Genomic DNA, 15,804 nt, shown 5'->3' with positions numbered 1-15,804 from the left:
AACACAAAAAATATTTGCTAATCATTTACAATTAATTCACTATTAATCTCAAACCTAAAGAATTTGCTAGTATTTTCGTATTAAATCATGTGTAATCTCAAACCCAAATTATATTTTTTTCTAATTTACTATTAAATCATGTGTAATTTAAAACCCCAAAATATTTACTACTAATTTACTATGAAATCATACGTAATCGCAAACGCAAAAAATATTTGCTAATCATTCACTATTAATTCACTATTAATCTCAAACCTAAAGACTATGCTAGTAATTTCCTATGAAATCATGTGTAATCTCACACCCAAATTATATTTGCTTCTAATTTACTATTAAATCATGTGTAATTAAAAACCCCAAAATATTTACTACTAATTTACTATTAAATCATACGTAATCTCAAACGCAAAAAATATTTGCTAATCATTTACTATTAATTCACTATTAATCTCAAACCTAAAGAATTTGCTAGTAATTTCCTATGAAATCATGTGTAATCTCAAACCCAAATTATATTTGCTTCTAATTTACTATTAAATCATGTGTAATTTAAAACCCCAAAATATTTACTACTAATTTACTATGAAATCATGCGTAATCTTAAACGCAAAAAATATTTGCTTATCATTTACTATTAATTCACTATTAATCTCAGACCTAAAGAATTTGCTAGTATTTTCGTATTAAATCATGTGTAATCACAAACCCAAATTATATTTGCTTCTTATTTACTATTAAATCATGTGTAATTTAAAACCCCAAAATATTTACTACTAATTTACTATGAAATCATACGTAATCTCAAACGCAAAAAATATTTGCTAATCATTTACTATTAATTCACTATTAATCTCAAACCTAAAGAATTTGCTAGTATTTTCGTATTAAATCATGTGTAATCTCAAACCCAAATTATATTTGCTTCTAATTTACTATTAAATCATGTGTAATTTAACACCCCAAAATATTTACTACTAATTTACTATTAAATCATACGTAATCTCAAACACAAAAAATATTTGCTAATCATTTACTATTAATTCACTATTAATCTCAAACCTAAAGAATTTGCTAGTATTTTCGTATTAAATCATGTGTAATCTCAAACCCAAATTATATTTGCTTCTAATTTACTATTAAATCATGTGTAATTTAAAACCCCAAAATATTTACTACTAATTTACTATGAAATCATACGTAATCTCAAACACAAAAAATATTGGCTAATCATTTACTATTAATTCACTATTAATCTCAAACCTAAAGAATTTGCTAGTATTTTCGTATTAAATCATGTGTAATCTCAAACCCAAATTATATTTGCTTCTAATTTACTATTAAATCATGTGTAATTTAAAACCCCAAAATATTTACTACTAATTTACTATTAAATCATACGTAATCTCAAACACAAAAAATATTTGCTAATCATTTACTATTAATTCACTATTAATCTCAAACCTAAAGAATTTGCTAGTATTTTCGTATTAAATCATGTGTAATCTCAAACCCAAATTATATTTGCTTCTAATTTACTATTAAATCATGTGTAATTTAACACCCCAAAATATTTACTACTAATTTACTATTAAATCATACGTAATCTCAAACACAAAAAATATTTGCTAATCATTTACTATTAATTCACTATTAATCTCAAACCTAAAGAATTTGCTAGTATTTTCGTATTAAATCATGTGTAATCTCAAACCCAAATTATATTTTTTTCTAATTTACTATTAAATCATGTGTAATTTAAAACCCCAAAATATTTACTACTAATTTACTATGAAATCATACGTAATCGCAAACGCAAAAAATATTTGCTAATCATTCACTATTAATTCACTATTAATCTCAAACCTAAAGAATTTGCTAGTAATTTCCTATGAAATCATGTGTAATCTCAAACCCAAATTATATTTGCTTCTAATTTACTATTAAATCATGTGTAATTTAAAACCCCAAAATATTTACTACTAATTTACTATGAAATCATGCGTAATCTTAAACGCAAAAAATATTTGCTTATCATTTACTATTAATTCACTATTAATCTCAGACCTAAAGAATTTGCTAGTATTTTCGTATTAAATCATGTGTAATCACAAACCCAAATTATATTTGCTTCTTATTTACTATTAAATCATGTGTAATTTAAAACCCCAAAATATTTACTACTAATTTACTATGAAATCATACGTAATCTCAAACGCAAAAAATATTTGCTAATCATTTACTATTAATTCACTATTAATCTCAAACCTAAAGAATTTGCTAGTATTTTCGTATTAAATCATGTGTAATCTCAAACCCAAATTATATTTGCTTCTAATTTACTATTAAATCATGTGTAATTTAACACCCCAAAATATTTACTACTAATTTACTATTAAATCATACGTAATCTCAAACACAAAAAATATTTGCTAATCATTTACTATTAATTCACTATTAATCTCAAACCTAAAGAATTTGCTAGTATTTTCGTATTAAATCATGTGTAATCTCAAACCCAAATTATATTTTTTTCTAATTTACTATTAAATCATGTGTAATTTAAAACCCCAAAATATTTACTACTAATTTACTATGAAATCATACGTAATCTCAAACGCAAAAAATATTTGCTAATCATTTACTATTAATTCACTATTAATCTCAAACCTAAAGACTATGCTAGTAATTTCCTATGAAATCATGTGTAATCTCACACCCAAATTATATTTGCTTCTAATTTACTATTAAATCATGTGTAATTAAAAACCCCAAAATATTTACTACTAATTTACTATGAAATCATACGTAATCTCAAACGCAAAAAATATTTGCTAATCATTTACTATTAATTCACTATTAATCTCAAACCTAAAGAATTTGCTAGTAATTTCCTATGAAATCATGTGTAATCTCAAACCCAAATTATATTTGCTTCTAATTTACTATTAAATCATGTGTAATTTAAAACCCCAAAATATTTACTACTAATTTACTATGAAATCATGCGTAATCTTAAACGCAAAAAATATTTGCTTATCATTTACTATTAATTCACTATTAATCTCAGACCTAAAGAATTTGCTAGTATTTTCGTATTAAATCATGTGTAATCACAAACCCAAATTATATTTGCTTCTTATTTACTATTAAATCATGTGTAATTTAAAACCCCAAAATATTTACTACTAATTTACTATGAAATCATACGTAATCTCAAACGCAAAAAATATTTGCTAATCATTTACTATTAATTCACTATTAATCTCAAACCTAAAGAATTTGCTAGTATTTTCGTATTAAATCATGTGTAATCTCAAACCCAAATTATATTTGCTTCTAATTTACTATTAAATCATGTGTAATTTAACACCCCAAAATATTTACTACTAATTTACTATTAAATCATACGTAATCTCAAACACAAAAAATATTTGCTAATCATTTACTATTAATTCACTATTAATCTCAAACCTAAAGAATTTGCTAGTATTTTCGTATTAAATCATGTGTAATCTCAAACCCAAATTATATTTGCTTCTAATTTACTATTAAATCATGTGTAATTTAAAACCCCAAAATATTTACTACTAATTTACTATGAAATCATACGTAATCTCAAACACAAAAAATATTGGCTAATCATTTACTATTAATTCACTATTAATCTCAAATCTAAAGAATTTGCTAGTATTTTCGTATTAAATCATGTGTAATCTCAAACCCAAATTATATGTGCTTCTAATTTACTATTAAATCATGTGTAATTTAAAACCCCAAAATATTTACTACTAATTTACTATTAAATCATACGTAATCTCAAACACAAAAAATATTTGCTAATCATTTACTATTAATTCACTATTAATCTCAAACCTAAAGAATTTGCTAGTATTTTCGTATTAAATCATGTGTAATCTCAAACCCAAATTATATTTGCTTCTAATTTACTATTAAATCATGTGTAATTTAAAACCCCAAAATATTTACTACTAATTTACTATTAAATCATACGTAATCTCAAACACAAAAAATATTTGCTAATCATTTACTATTAATTCACTATTAATCTCAAACCTAAAGAATTTGCTAGTATTTTCGTATTAAATCATGTGTAATCTCAAACCCAAATTATATTTGCTTCTAATTTACTATTAAATCATGTGTAATTTAACACCCCAAAATATTTACTACTAATTTACTATTAAATCATACGTAATCTCAAACACAAAAAATATTTGCTAATCATTTACTATTAATTCACTATTAATCTCAAACCTAAAGAATTTGCTAGTATTTTCGTATTAAATCATGTGTAATCTCAAACCCAAATTATATTTTTTTCTAATTTACTATTAAATCATGTGTAATTTAAAACCCCAAAATATTTACTACTAATTTACTATGAAATCATACGTAATCGCAAACGCAAAAAATATTTGCTAATCATTTACTATTAATTCACTATTAATCTCAAACCTAAAGAATTTGCTAGTAATTTCCTATGAAATCATGTGTAATCTCACACCCAAATTATATTTGCTTCTAATTTACTATTAAATCATGTGTAATTAAAAACCCCAAAATATTTACTACTAATTTACTATTAAATCATACGTAATCTCAAACGCAAAAAATATTTGCTAATCATTTACTATTAATTCACTATTAATCTCAAACCTAAAGAATTTGCTAGTAATTTCCTATGAAATCATGTGTAATCTCAAACCCAAATTATATTTGCTTCTAATTTACTATTAAATCATGTGTAATTTAAAACCCCAAAATATTTACTACTAATTTACTATGAAATCATGCGTAATCTTAAACGCAAAAAATATTTGCTTATCATTTACTATTAATTCACTATTAATCTCAGACCTAAAGAATTTGCTAGTATTTTCGTATTAAATCATGTGTAATCACAAACCCAAATTATATTTGCTTCTTATTTACTATTAAATCATGTGTAATTTAAAACCCCAAAATATTTACTACTAATTTACTATGAAATCATACGTAATCTCAAACGCAAAAAATATTTGCTAATCATTTACTATTAATTCACTATTAATCTCAAACCTAAAGAATTTGCTAGTATTTTCGTATTAAATCATGTGTAATCTCAAACCCAAATTATATTTGCTTCTAATTTACTATTAAATCATGTGTAATTTAACACCCCAAAATATTTACTACTAATTTACTATTAAATCATACGTAATCTCAAACACAAAAAATATTTGCTAATCATTTACTATTAATTCACTATTAATCTCAAACCTAAAGAATTTGCTAGTATTTTCGTATTAAATCATGTGTAATCTCAAACCCAAATTATATTTTTTTCTAATTTACTATTAAATCATGTGTAATTTAAAACCCCAAAATATTTACTACTAATTTACTATGAAATCATACGTAATCGCAAACGCAAAAAATATTTGCTAATCATTCACTATTAATTCACTATTAATCTCAAACCTAAAGAATTTGCTAGTAATTTCCTATGAAATCATGTGTAATCTCAAACCCAAATTATATTTGCTTCTAATTTACTATTAAATCATGTGTAATTTAAAACCCCAAAATATTTACTACTAATTTACTATGAAATCATGCGTAATCTTAAACGCAAAAAATATTTGCTTATCATTTACTATTAATTCACTATTAATCTCAGACCTAAAGAATTTGCTAGTATTTTCGTATTAAATCATGTGTAATCACAAACCCAAATTATATTTGCGTCTTATTTACTATTAAATCATGTGTAATTTAAAACCCCAAAATATTTACTACTAATTTACTATGAAATCATACGTAATCTCAAACGCAAAAAATATTTGCTAATCATTTACTATTAATTCACTATTAATCTCAAACCTAAAGAATTTGCTAGTATTTTCGTATTAAATCATGTGTAATCTCAAACCCAAATTATATTTGCTTCTAATTTACTATTAAATCATGTGTAATTTAACACCCCAAAATATTTACTACTAATTTACTATTAAATCATACGTAATCTCAAACACAAAAAATATTTGCTAATCATTTACTATTAATTCACTATTAATCTCAAACCTAAAGAATTTGCTAGTATTTTCGTATTAAATCATGTGTAATCTCAAACCCAAATTATATTTGCTTCTAATTTACTATTAAATCATGTGTAATTTAAAACCCCAAAATATTTACTACTAATTTACTATGAAATCATACGTAATCTCAAACACAAAAAATATTGGCTAATCATTTACTATTAATTCACTATTAATCTCAAACCTAAAGAATTTGCTAGTATTTTCGTATTAAATCATGTGTAATCTCAAACCCAAATTATATGTGCTTCTAATTTACTATTAAATCATGTGTAATTTAAAACCCCAAAATATTTACTACTAATTTACTATTAAATCATACGTAATCTCAAACACAAAAAATATTTGCTAATCATTTACTATTAATTCACTATTAATCTCAAACCTAAAGAATTTGCTAGTATTTTCGTATTAAATCATGTGTAATCTCAAACCCAAATTATATTTGCTTCTAATTTACTATTAAATCATGTGTAATTTAAAACCCCAAAATATTTACTACTAATTTACTATGAAATCATACGTAATCTCAAACACAAAAAATATTTGCTAATCATTTACTATTAATTCACTATTAATCTCAAACCTAAAGAATTTGCTAGTATTTTCGTATTAAATCATGTGTAATCTCAAACCCAAATTATATTTGCTTCTAATTTACTATTAAATCATGTGTAATTTAACACCCCAAAATATTTACTACTAATTTACTATTAAATCATACGTAATCTCAAACACAAAAAATATTTGCTAATCATTTACTATTAATTCACTATTAATCTCAAACCTAAAGAATTTGCTAGTATTTTCGTATTAAATCATGTGTAATCTCAAACCCAAATTATATTTTTTTCTAATTTACTATTAAATCATGTGTAATTTAAAACCCCAAAATATTTACTACTAATTTACTATGAAATCATACGTAATCGCAAACGCAAAAAATATTTGCTAATCATTCACTATTAATTCACTATTAATCTCAAACCTAAAGACTATGCTAGTAATTTCCTATGAAATCATGTGTAATCTCACACCCAAATTATATTTGCTTCTAATTTACTATTAAATCATGTGTAATTAAAAACCCCAAAATATTTACTACTAATTTACTATTAAATCATACGTAATCTCAAACGCAAAAAATATTTGCTAATCATTTACTATTAATTCACTATTAATCTCAAACCTAAAGAATTTGCTAGTAATTTCCTATGAAATCATGTGTAATCTCAAACCCAAATTATATTTGCTTCTAATTTACTATTAAATCATGTGTAATTTAAAACCCCAAAATATTTACTACTAATTTACTATGAAATCATGCGTAATCTTAAACGCAAAAAATATTTGCTTATCATTTACTATTAATTCACTATTAATTTCAGACCTAAAGAATTTGCTAGTATTTTCGTATTAAATCATGTGTAATCACAAACCCAAATTATATTTGCTTCTTATTTACTATTAAATCATGTGTAATTTAAAACCCCAAAATATTTACTACTAATTTACTATGAAATCATACGTAATCTCAAACGCAAAAAATATTTGCTAATCATTTACTATTAATTCACTATTAATCTCAAACCTAAAGAATTTGCTAGTATTTTCGTATTAAATAATGTGTAATCTCAAACCCAAATTATATTTGCTTCTAATTTACTATTAAATCATGTGTAATTTAACACCCCAAAATATTTACTACTAATTTACTATTAAATCATACGTAATCTCAAACACAAAAAATATTTGCTAATCATTTACTATTAATTCACTATTAATCTCAAACCTAAAGAATTTGCTAGTATTTTCGTATAAAATCATGTGTAATCTCAAACCCAAATTATATTTGCTTCTAATTTACTATTAAATCATGTGTAATTTAAAACCCCAAAATATTTACTACTAATTTACTATTAAATCATACGTAATCTCAAACACAAAAAATATTGGCTAATCATTTACTATTAATTCACTATTAATCTCAAACCTAAAGAATTTGCTAGTATTTTCTTATTAAATGATGTGTAATCTCAAACCCAAATTATATTTGCTTCTAATTTACTATTAAATCATGTGTAATTTAAAACCCCAAAATATTTACTACTAATTTACTATTAAATCATACGTAATCTCAAACACAAAAAATATTTGCTAATCATTTACTATTAATTCACTATTAATCTCAAACCTAAAGAATTTGCTAGTATTTTCGTATTAAATCATGTGTAATGTCAAACCCAAATTATATTTGCTTCTAATTTACTATTAAATCATGTGTAATTTAAAACCATAAAATATTTACTACTAATTTACTATTAAATCATACGTAATCTCAAACACAAAAAATATTTGCTAATCATTTACTATTAATTCACTATTAATCTCAAACCTAAAGAATTTGCTAGTATTTTCGTATTAAATCATGTGTAATCTCAAACCCAAATTATATTTGCTTCTAATTTACTATTAAATCATGTGTAATTTAAAACCCCAAATATTTACTACTAATTTACTATTAAATCATACGTAATCTCAAACACAAAACATATTTGCTAATCATTTACTATTAATTCACTATTAATCTCAAACCTAAAGAATTTGCTAGTATTTTCGTATTAAATCATGTGTAATCTCAAACCCAAATTATATTTTTTTCTAATTTACTATTAAATCATGTGTAATTTAAAACCCCAAAATATTTACTACTAATTTACTATGAAATTATACGTAATCGCAAACGCAAAAAATATTTGCTAATCATTCACTATTAATTCACTATTAATCTCAAACCTAAAGACTATGCTAGTAATTTCCTATGAAATCATGTGTAATCTAAAACCCAAATTATATTTGCTTCTAATTTACTATTAAATCATGTGTAATTTAAAACCCCAAAATATTTTCTACTAATTTACTATTAAATCATACGTAATCTCAAACGCAAAAAATATTTGCTAATCATTCACTATTAATTCACTATTAATCTCAAACCTAAAGAATTTTCTAATATTTTCGTATTCAATCATGTGTAATCTCAAACCCAAATTATATTTTTTTCTAATTTACTATTAAATCATGTGTAATTTAAAACCCCAAAATATTTACTACTAATTTACTATGAAATCATACGTAATCTCAAACGCAAAAAATATTTGCTAATCATTTACTATTAATTCACTATTAATCTCAAACCTAAAGAATTTGCTAGTATTTTCGTATTAAATCATGTGTAATAGCAAACCCAAATTATATTTGCTTCTAATTTACTATTAAATCATGTGTAATTTAAAACACCAAAATACTTACTACTAATTTACTATGAAATCATACGTAATCTCAAACACAAAAAATATTTGCTAATCATTTACTATTAATTCACTATTAATCTCAAACCTAAAGAATTTGCTAGTATTTTCGTATTAAATCATGTGTAATAGCAAACCCAAATTATATTTGCTTCTAATTTACTATTAAATCATGTGTAATTTAAAACACCAAAATACTTACTACTAATTTACTATGAAATCATACGTAATCTCAAACACAAAAAATATTTGCTAATCATTTACTATTAATTCACTATTAATTTCAAACCTAAAGTATTTGCTTGTAATTTCCTATGAAATCATGTGTAATCTCAAACCCAAATTATATTTGCTTCTAATTTACTATTAAATCATGTGTAATTTAAAACCCCAAAATATTTACTACTAATTTACTATGAAATCATACATAATCTCAAACGCGAAAAATACTTGCTAATCATTTACTATTAATTCACTATTAATCTCAAACCTAAAGAATTTGCTCGTAATTTCGTATTAAATCATGTGTAATCTCAAACCCAAATTATATTTGCTTCTAATTTACTATTAAATCATGTGTAATTTAAAACCCCAAAATATTTACTACTAATTTACTATGAAATCATACGTAATCTTTAACGCAAAAAATATTTGCTTATCATTTACTATTAATTCACTATTAATCTCAAACCTAAAGAATTTGCTAGTATTTTCGTATTAAATCATGTGTAATCCCAAACCCAAATTATATTTGCTTCTAATTTACTATTAAATCATGTGTAATTTAAAACCCCAAAATATTTACTACTAATTTACTATGAAATAATACGTAATCTCAAACGCAAAAAATATTTGCTAATCATTCACTATTAATTCACTATTAATCTCAAACCTAAAGAATTTGCTAGTATTTTCGTATTAAATCATGTGTAATCTCAAACCCAAATTATATTTTTTTCTAATTTACTATTAAATCATGTGTAATTTAAAACCCCAAAATATTTACTACTAATTTACTATGAAATCATACGTAATCTCAAACGCAAAAAATATTTGCTAATCATTTACTATTAATTCACTATTAATCTCAAACCTAAAGAATTTGCTTGTAATTTCCTATGAAATCATGTGTAATCTCAAACCCAAATTATATTTGCTTCTAATTTACTATTAAATCATGTGTAATTTAAAACCCCAAAATATTTACTACTAATTTACGATGACATCATACGTAATCTCAAACGCAACAAATATTTGCTAATCATTTACTATTAATTCACTATTAATCTCAAACCTAAAGAATTTGCTAGTATTTTCGTATTAAATCATGTGTAATCACAAACCCAAATTATATTTGCTTCTAATTTACTATTAAATCATGTGTAATTCAAAACCCCAAAATATTTACTACTAATTTACTATGAAATCATACGTAATCTCAAACACAAAAAAAAAATGCTAATCATTTACTATTAATTCACTATTAATCTCAAACCTAAAGAATTTGCTCGTAATTTCGTATTAAATCATGTGTAATCTCAAACCCAAATTATATTTGCTACTAATTTACTATTAAATCATGTGTAATTTAAAACCCCAAAATATTTACTACTAATTTACTATGAAATCATACGTAATCTCAAACGCAAAAAATATTTGGTAATCATTTACTATTAATTCACTATTAATCTCAAACCTAAAGAATTTGCTAGTAATTGCCTATGAAATCATGTGTAATCTCAAACCCAAATTATATTTGCTTCTAATTTACTATTAAATCATGTGTAATTTAAAACCCCAAAATATTTACTACTAATTTACTATTAAATCATACGTAATCTCAAACGCAAAAAATATTTGCTAATCATTTACTATTAATTCACTATTAATCTCAAACCTAAAGAATTTGCTAGTAATTTAATATTAAATCATGTGTAATCTCCAACCCAAATTATATTTGCTTCTAATTTACTATTAAATCATGTGTAATTTAAACCCCAAAAATATTTACTACTAATTTACTATGAAATCATACGTAATCTCAAACACAAAAAATATTTGCTAATCATTTACTATTAATTCACTATTAATCTCAAACCTAAAGAATTTGCTAGTAATTTCCTATGAAATCATGTGTAATCTCAAACCCAAATTATATTTGCTTCTAATTTACTATTAAATCATGTGTAATTTAAAACCCCAAAATATTTACTACTAATTTACTATTAAATCATACGTAATCTCAAACGCAAAAAATATTTGCTAATCATTTACTATTAATTCACTATTAATCTCAAACCTAAAGAATTTGCTAGTAATTTCCTATTAAATCATGTGTAATCTACAACCCAAATTATATTGGCTACTATTTTACTATTTAATCATGTGTAATTTAAAACCCCAAAATATTTACTACTAATTTACTATGAAATCATACGTAATCTCAAACGCAAAAAATATTTGCTAATCATTTACTATTAATTCACTATTTATCTCAAACCTAAAGAATTTGCTAGTAATTTCATATTAAATCATGTGTAATCTCAAACCCAAATTATATTTGCTTCTAATTTACTATTTAATCATGTGTAATTTAAACCCCCAAAATATTTACTACTAATTTACTATGAAATCATACGTAATCTCAAACACAAAAAATATTTGCTAATCATTTACTATTAATTCACTATTAATCTCAAACCTAAAGACTATGCTAGTAATTTCCTATGAAATCATGTGTAATCTCAAACCCAAATTATATTTGCTTCTAATTTACTATTAAATCATGTGTAATTTAAAACCCCAAAATATTTACTACTAATTTACTATGAAATCATACGTAATCTCAAACGCAAAAAATATTTGCTAATCATTTACTATTAATTCACTATTAATCTCAAACCTAAAGAATGTGCAAGTATTTTCGTATTAAATCATGTGTAATCTCAAACCCAAATTATATTTGCTTCTAATTTACTATTAAATCATGTGTAATTTAAAACACCAAAATACTTACTACTAATGTACTATGACATCATACGTAATCTTAAACACAAAAAATATTTGCTAATCATTTACTATTAATTCACTATTAATCTCAAACCTAAAGAATTTGCTAGTATTTTCGTATTAAATCATGTGTAATCTCAAACCCAAATTATATTTGCTTCTAATTTACTATTAAATCATGTGTAATTTAAAACACCAAAATACTTACTACTAATGTACTATGACATCATACGTTATCTCAAACACAAAAAATATTTGGTAATCATTTACTATTAATTCACTATTAATCTCAAACCTAAAGACTATGCTAGTAATTTCCTATGAAATCATGTGTAATCTCAAACCCAAATTATATTTGCTTCTAATTTACTATTAAATCATGTGTAATTTAAAACCCCAAAATATTTACTACTAATTTACTATTAAATCATACGTAATCTCAAACGCAAAAAATATTTGCTAATCATTTACTATTAATTCACTATTAATCTCAAACCTAAAGAATTTGCTATTATTTTCGTATTAAATCATGTGTAATCTCAAACCCAAATTATATTTGCTTCTAATTTACTATTAAATCATGTGTAATTTAAAACACCAAAATATTTACTACTAATTTACTATGAAATCATACGTAATCTTAAACGCAAAAAATATTTGCTTATCATTTACTATTAATTCAGTATTAATCTCAAACCTAAAGAATTTGCTAGTAATTTCCTATTAAATCATGTGTAATCTCAAACCCAAATTATATTTGCTTCTAATTTACTATTAAATCATGTGTTATTTAAAACCCCAAAATATTTACTACTAATTTACTATGAAATCATACGTAATCTCAAACACAAAAAATATTTGCTAATCATTTACTATTAATTCACTATTAATCTCAAACCTAAAGAATTTGCTAGTATTTTCGTATTAAATCATGTGTAATCTCAAACCCAAATTATATTTGCTTCTAATTTACTATTAAATCATGTGTAATTTAAAACCCCAAAATATTTACTACTAATTTACTATGAAATCATACATAATCTCAAACGCAAAAAATATTTGCTAATCATTTACTATTAATTCACTATTAATCTCAAACCTAAAGAGTTTGCTAGTATTTTCGTATTAAATCATGTGTAATCTCAAACCCAAATTATATTTGCTTCTAATTTACTATTAAATCATGTGTAATTTAAAACCCCAAAATATTTACTACTAATTTACTGTAAAATCATACGTAATCTCAAACACAAAAAATATTTGCTAATCATTTACTATTAATTCACTATTAATCTCAAACCTAACGAATTTGCTTGTAATTTCCTATGAAATCATGTGTAATCTCAAACCCAAATTATATTTGCTTCTAATTTACTATTAAATCATGTGTAATTTAAAACCCCAAAATATTTACTACTAATTTACTATGAAATCATACGTAATCTCAAACGCAAAAAATATTTGCTTATGTTTTACTATTAATTCACTATTAATCTCAAACCTTAAGAATTTGCTAGTATTTTCGTATTAAATCATGTGTAATCTCAAACCCAAATTATATTTGCTTCTCATTTACTATTAAATCATGTGTAATTTAAAAACCCAAAATATTTACTACTAATTTACTATGAAATCATACGTAATCTCAAACACAAAAAATATTTGCTAATCATTTACTATTAATTCACTATTAATCTCAAACCTAAAGAATTTGCTCGTAATTTCGTATTAAATCATGTGTAATCTCAAACCCAAATTATATTTGCTTCTAATTTACTATTTAATCATGTGTAATTTAAAACCCCAAAATATTTACTACTAATTTACTATGAAATCATACGTAATCTCAAACACAAAAAATATTTGCTAATCATTTACTATTAATTCACTATTAATCTCAAACCTAAAGAATTTGCTAGTAATTTCCTATAAAATCATGTGTAATCTCAAACCCAAATTATATTTGCTTCTAATTTACTATTAAATCATGTGTAATTTAAAACCCCAAAATATTTACTACTAATTTACTATTAAATCATACGTAATCTAAAACGCAAAAAATATTTGCTAATCATTTACTATTAATTCACTATTAATCTCAAACCTAAAGAATTTGCTGGTAATTTCTTATTAAATCATGTGTAATCTCAAACCCAAACAATATTTGCTTCTAATTTACTATTAAATCATGTGTAATTTAAAACCCCAAAATATTTACTACTAATTTACTATGAAATCATACGTAATCTCAAACGCAAAAAATATTTGCTAATCATTTACTATTAATTCACTATTAATCTCAAACCTAAAGAATTTTCTAGTATTTTCGTATTAAATCATGTGTAATCTCAAACCCAAATTATATTTGCTTCTAATTTACTATTAAATCATGTGTAATTTAAAACCCCAAAATATTTACTACTAATTTACTATGAAATAATACGTAATCTCAAACACAAAAAATATTTGCAAATCATTTACTATTAATTCACTATTAATCTACAACCCAAAGAATTTGCTAGTAATTTCCTATGAAATCATGTGTAATCTCAAACCCAAATTATATTTGCGTCTTATTTACTATTAAATCATGTGTAATTCAAAACCCCAAAATATTTACTACTAATTTACTATTAAATCATACGTAATCTCAAACGCAAAAAATATTTGCTAATCATTTACTATTAATTCACTATTAATCTCAAACCTAAATAATTTGCTAGTATTTTCGTATTAAATCATGTGTAATCTCAAACCCAAATTATATTTGCTTCTAATTTACTATTAAATCATGTGTAATTTAAAACCCCAAAATATTTACTACTAATTTACTATGAACTCATACGTAATCTCAAACACAAAACATATTTGCTAATCATTTCCTATTAATTCACTATTAATCTCAAACCTAAAGAATTTGCTAATATTTTCGTATTAAATCATTTGTAATCTCAAACCCAAATTATATTTGCTTCTAATTTACTATTAAATCATGTGTAATTTAAAACCCCAAAATATTTACTACTAATTTACTATGAACTCATACGTAATCTCAAACACAAAAAATATTTGCTAATCATTTACTATTAATTCACTATTAATCTCAAACCTAAAGAATTTGCTAGTATTTTCGTATTAAATCATGTGTAATCTCAAACCCAAATTATATTTGCTTCTAATTTACTATTAAATCATGTGTAATTTAAAACCCCAAAATATTTACTACTAATTTACTGTAAAATCATACGTAATCTCAAACACAAAAAATATTTGCTAATCATTTACTATTAATTCACTATTAATCTCAAACCTAAAGAATTTGCTTGTAATTTCCTATGAAATCATGTGTAATCTCAAACCCAAATTATATTTGCTTCTAATTT

The sequence above is a fragment of the Euprymna scolopes genome, chromosome 46 (assembly GCF_053919585.1).
Source record: "Euprymna scolopes isolate OS-2025 chromosome 46, ASM5391958v1, whole genome shotgun sequence".
Taxonomy (NCBI): Eukaryota; Metazoa; Mollusca; class Cephalopoda; order Sepiida; family Sepiolidae; genus Euprymna; species Euprymna scolopes.
The sequence above is the reverse complement of the archived record's forward strand: the minus strand, read 5'-3'. Positions refer to the sequence as shown.